Source organism: Ictalurus furcatus, chromosome 6 (genome assembly GCF_023375685.1).
Source record: "Ictalurus furcatus strain D&B chromosome 6, Billie_1.0, whole genome shotgun sequence".
Classification (NCBI taxonomy): Eukaryota; Metazoa; Chordata; class Actinopteri; order Siluriformes; family Ictaluridae; genus Ictalurus; species Ictalurus furcatus.
The window spans coordinates 18,711,033-18,717,248 of NC_071260.1; positions in this window are offsets into that span (position 1 = coordinate 18,711,033).

A 6,216-nucleotide genomic window follows, 5' to 3' on the forward strand; every position below is an offset into this window, starting at 1 on the left:
TAATATATATATATATATATATATATATATATATATATATATATATATATAATATCAAATATATTTTTTGTATGACTAAAATCGGTCAGATGGTGTTAACATTTGAGTGTACTTGACATAGTAAACTGTATAAAATACACTGTTGCCAAAAAAAGGAACACAAATTAATATTTTTTTAAGAGTATATTTAAGTTAAGTAAATGACATAACATTTTAAATAGTTAGTAAATGACAAGCTGCTGTACTGGCAAAGAAGCTCTGTAGTATGAAAGAGAAAGTAGGGCAGTTTTGCCAATTTTCTAAATTAAACTCTTAACCAGTGATTTGTGTTAACAGTTTTCTATAGTTACTGTAATAGTGAGACACTATGTACAGATATTAGGGTTCGAACCAATATTAGGGTTGTAAAACTGTTGGGGGTTTTTTTCCCCTCAGGATTAACTGTACAAAATTACCAGATTTTTATTTCTGGATTGTCAGAGGTAGTGGATGATGTATCCTAGAAAGACAGAAATTTGTCAGTTAATTTTGTGTAATGGTAATTCGTTTTTTTCCCTACCTACACTTGGATATAGATGTTTCTTTGAGTTCTGTTCATAACATTTTGTGGTTGCTTAGATTCCTCAGAACACCACTCTAATTTCAACCACGAATGAACCACAGCTGCCAGTGCCTGCATAACTCGGTCACTAATCACACACTCCTTACGTCTCCTGGAGATGTTTTACACTCCAGCAGGAAATCAACCACCGCAGTCTTTCCCACACTATCCCATTCCCCTCACTGGCTGCACTTTACTGTGCACTCCCCATGAAGGTAGCACTTTATCCTATAATGGCCATGTAGGTACTTCCCAACTTATTTCAGTATCTCAAAACAGTATATTCCCCATGCTAGGCCCAATCCAAACTTAAAACCACCAAACGTTTGTGTAGTTGTTTATTGATCAAATAAGCCTGCCCTGGGGTTAAGTATAAGGATTCTTTCATATCTATTAGTCCATCTGCTAAGTCGTAGGCAGAGCGAAATAATTGATACTTTTGGTTTGTTTGCTACCTGGTTTGGTTTATTTTCACACTGCACATAATTAAACAATGAAAAAGCAAAAAAAAAAAAAAATCTTGGCAGAAGGCTGAAAACGTACTCGTAAAACTCATTCATTCATTGGTCAGAAAAAGGTCAATGGAAAAAACGCAAAGAAAGCTTTAAGTATTTTCGAATTCACAAAAATCACCCGGTGCTCAGTAAATTACTAGATAATTATATAAATAACTAGTTTAAAGCATTTAGTGCATCACATCTGACAAGTATTTCTACTTTTTTTTGCATAGCATTTCTACGGCAGTGGACTGATTCAAGGTTGAATTGCTTTTGAATCGCAAGAGTTCGCTTGGAACCAGACCTTGTTTAGAAGGCCTCAAACCTGTTGTTTTGGTCTGCACCCAAATGTGATTGCTTTTGTTCTCACCTGCACAAACGAACCACACCAAGGGGAAAGACACAACAGGGTTCGATTTAAATGGGCTAAACGCTGCGTATGTGAAAGCACCTTTAGAGGCTTCTAGTTACCAGTCGTTCAGTATAAACTGTCTTATTGCCATATGTGCTAAATCATTTAATGTATTATTCACAGAAATTATGCAGTTCAAATTGCACTCTGGTTTCAAGAGATGTGTATGTTGGAATAGGCAGTATGGATGGGCAGATCTGGGTAGTAGAATGTATTGTTTCACATGAACACTAATGCATGCTGTTCTATCCTTTCATGCTTACCTGTATTAATATTAAAGTGGTGTGGATGTTCAGTTTGTGGCATCATATCACTGATTAGTTCTCATAAGCATGGTCAAGTCATACAGCACTGTGGCTGCTCGTGGTATCTGTATGTGAATCGCTACAGTGAAAGTTTTTTCTCTTTATGGTGCCATGACTCAAATTCTGAAAGAAAAGCAGAGGAGGCTATTTTGTTTACATGATTATGAATTGCCAACAAAAAAAACATTGGAGGTGGATATAGTAGGCATTATCTAAATCTAAATGCGGAAAATATATATATATTTTTAACCTGACCACCCTAAAAAACCTCAAATAATTTATTAATTCAGTTGAAGGTGTACAGTATTTGCAGAAATACACTTATGCCTCTTTTACAGTGGGATTGTGTGTGTGCTTTTGCTGTAATTATAAACAGACCTAAATGTGCTGGCTTTTGTGTTCTGACTTTATTTTATTACATTCCTATATTTCATGTATGACCTATTGCTACTTGTGTTATTTAAAGCTGTGTGTACTGCAGATTTGACATTATAGCTTAAAGGTAAATATTTTGTTACTTGTGCAGTGTCATGCTCATCTCCGTGAAGTAGACAGACAATATTACACTGACTTCTCTATTTTTCCTGCTTATTTGTATGATCTTGAAAAGTCAAATATTTAATAATTTATGTCAGTATAACTTATAATTGTGATTACACTAGTGAAGTTGCTGAATAGTTTACATATTAAAAGCCTAAAATAAGAGCACTACACCTGTTAAAGCTGTGGCTAAGAATAAAGCTTTTTCATGTGAAGCTGTCAAGTTTTCTGGTTTTATTCAATGCAAACTTACCATTGAATGTGGAGTAACAATACAATACGTACACCCTCTTCCTAGAGGGAAGTGAAATATAGGACCGTAAGGCTTTGCGCTCTTAAATACTTGCGTTAGGAACCTGAGAAGTCTGGCTGCATACAAATGCGATAAATACATTCAAATTATATTAATCATGTTCTAACGATTGAGGCAACTTGTGGTTTCATGCCTTGCAACTCAGCACCCATCTGGTGCAAAGCCCTTTTTCTGTGATACACATCCAGAGCTGAATCTGCAACCTTCTGACAGCTACTCATTAACTTGTATGTTTGCCCTGTGAAATATGTGATGATACTGTGTAATCCTTGCTCTGATTTTGCTGCTATGTACAGTTCCTGTCAACATCCTGCTCAAAGAGCTGCTCGAGTCTGGAGGCGAAACAGGGAGACATGAATAGAAAGAGATAATTTGCCAGCTTTAGCAGTGACACAAAGACTGAAGAATGCAAAAGGGTGGCAAGTCTCACAAAAGGGCACTTCTAACACAGCTCATTAAACACCGCTTATTACTGTGTTGATAATAAAGCTCTCAGAGATCTCATTCATGTTGCCCAGCCCCTCTGGGCTGTTAAACAAGGTAACACTCAGCTGTTTGGACATTGACTTCATGAGACTGACTCCCCATGTTGGTGTGACAGCAGACAGGCTCAGTCTAGGGCTGGAATCCCCCCCTCCAACCCCAGGACTGCCATGATTCAGCCAAGACCATGATATCATATGCTCCTTAACGCCAACAAAACGCCAGTGTTGCTGGGAGAATCCACTACCCTAAACACAGAAACTTGAATCAGGGCCTTGGTATTCATGACCTACAGCATGGAGAGTGTTTTATGTGAAGAAGGATCTCCAACTACATCGTTTACACTGGATTTGCCTAATCCGACGGACTATTTATTTAACATTTTGTCGTAAGCCATGTTCAATGAGAAGCCAAACAACAGGTTTACAGAGTTTGAAAAATCATTGGGTGAGTATGTTTGCTTGTTTGCGTGAATTAATGGGCATGTTTGTATTAAGTATTCCTGAGAGAGATTCATGAATGTCTGTAATGTGCAGAAACACACAAAATTTTCCCCTCGTACTTAGCACTTCATTTAAGCATAAATAAGAAACTGACACACAAAATCATTTTCTTAATGTTTTTCACATCCCACAGAACCGAGTCCAGTTTTTTTTTTCTTGTTTTTTTTTTTTCTTCCTTACAGTAAAATAGCATGCATAATGGAGAGTTGGTGATGTCTCTAACACCGACCACTAACCATCCAATTTGCTTCAATCTGTTAGACTGTGAACTCGCTGACTTTTGGCTGTTGTACCACAAGCGTCATCAAACACCTTATTCAACAGTCTGGCGGGGCACTCGTTAGCTGACGTGATTAGAGCAGTGGTGCCCATCACTGCTAAGTGGATGAGCTGTTCGCTTCCATTCCACCGCAGATCATTGTTCTACCTCAGCACATGGAGTATTGAGTGGCTGTATCCAGGATATCTTAGACAACATGACGGCACACATGGCAGTTATCCTTGTTGTGTTTGTGGGCTGGGTGCACGACTTGGGCTCTCCCACAGCCCTGAGCCAGATCAGCCTGGCCCTGTTTATCATGGAAAAGTCCCACTGTGGGAGAGCTCAAGCTTACAGACATCTGTAAGATCCTTCACTTATTCATGTAGTTGAGTCATTTCATAATATCAGTATTTATTAGTAGGGGGGAAAAAAACACGAAGACCTTACAGACATTCGACAACATCTCAGTAACCGAGTTCAATATTTCCCCTTCTGAAAATGTTTTGACTAAAACACTGAAAACAGGCAAAGAGACTGCGGGATGAGAGACGCTGGCTGTGTTTTTCATGACACACTGACAGAATTGTTCTGACCACAATCCAATTATTGACAATAAGGTCACACCTAATTTTTCACAAGTTTATTGCCTTAGCCTCTTTGATATATTTGCATCTTATGTTGTGATGATTTCATCTCATGAGCTCATATGTTTCGTGTCATGACGATAGCACAAACACTCCTTCATCTCCTTCCATGACATCAATCCTCCCTCTAACTCGTCCAGTTTTAATCCCCAAGTACAAGCACCTCCTTATTTACATGGAGACATTGAGAGCAGGAAATTGCGATTAGATTTGGGGATTTATCGATGAATCACGAGGTTTCCCCCTGACTGCCTGTTGGGATTGTAGCTCAGTCGAATTATTCCTGTTTGTGGTTACCAGAAGCGGGAGAAATGATCACCTTAACTGGAACTGGAACCAGGAACAGCGTGCTTAGTGGGGCAGCACATTTCTCTTTGGGAGCTGGAAAACTCTAGCCTGTGCAGTTCACTCAGAGGTCTGGTGGGAGAATGAAGGCTGGAGCCAGAATGAACAGAACAGCAGTGTGGCTTATTTAATTAGGTATTAACGGACGGAAAGACAAGCAGGATGCTGTCTGCGGATAGCAGAGGAAGAACTGTTAAAGCAGTGACATATTGCATGTTTAGTCCTTGTGGATAGACAGCAAGCCATCAAGAAGTGTTGTGGATATGGCTTCGCACACACCATGAGGGCCAGTTACAGTTTATGTACGGATAATTAGAGACTATAAACTTTTAAACCAATATTTCAGCTCCTACTATGCATTGTTCATCTGAAGCTCACATGACTGTAATGATACAGCAAGCATAGTCTGTATTCTATCGTTGTTTAAAGTGGAAGGAAATCAGTAAAAAGAAAGAAAAAAAAAAGCTGTATTGTTAGAACAATTGCAATGCCGCAGTTACTTTCATTAAAATTCCACTTTCAATAAACGATCAGTTTTCACTCAGTGGTTCAGTGAAAAGCATTGATGTGATCAGTTACACATTCCTGAGAGCAGATTAAAAGGCTTTCTGCAGGTTCTAGTTATCGCAGCCAAGTATTTATTTGATCTGCCTACTTCAGGCCATAAACAAATGGATCAGATATCAAAATAAAAAGGTTGGGCAGGGGACTGTTTGTGCCTTTTTCAGCTTGTTGACAGTCAAAGTGGGCTGGTCCTTAGCATGCTGACACAAGTTTGGGCATCTGTTAAGAATTCCTATCAGGAAGACAGGTTTGAGAAAATTCTGCTGCAGCTCATCCATCATCACGCAAATGATTAATGTCCGTTGTAATAATTTCTTTTTCGGTCAGCTCTGTTATCCTCATTCTACACTTATCCTGATCCTTGAACATGTGTGGTCAAAACCTAGTTCATAAATGATCTCTTAAAATTTGGGCTTAGGCTAAAACCACAGACTCCCCTTTGTGTGTCGCATGAGCAACATCTAAGCAGATGGGGTTCTTTGTAAACACACATGTTGCTATGCGAGTTGCTATGTAATAAGTTCACAAAGGTCTAAAGTACAAAGACCAGCACAAAGAGCAGAGTAGTGCTTCACACACACACACACACACCCATACATGTTCTCCTCAAGCCCTCTCGTGTTTTGGTGTGTGACTGAGAGGGCGGTAGGAGGAGGAACGATGGAGAAGCTCTTTTCCTGCTCTGGGATGGAAGCGCCACACAGGATGTGGGAGAGAAGGGAAAGACAACAGAGCGCTTTTTTATGT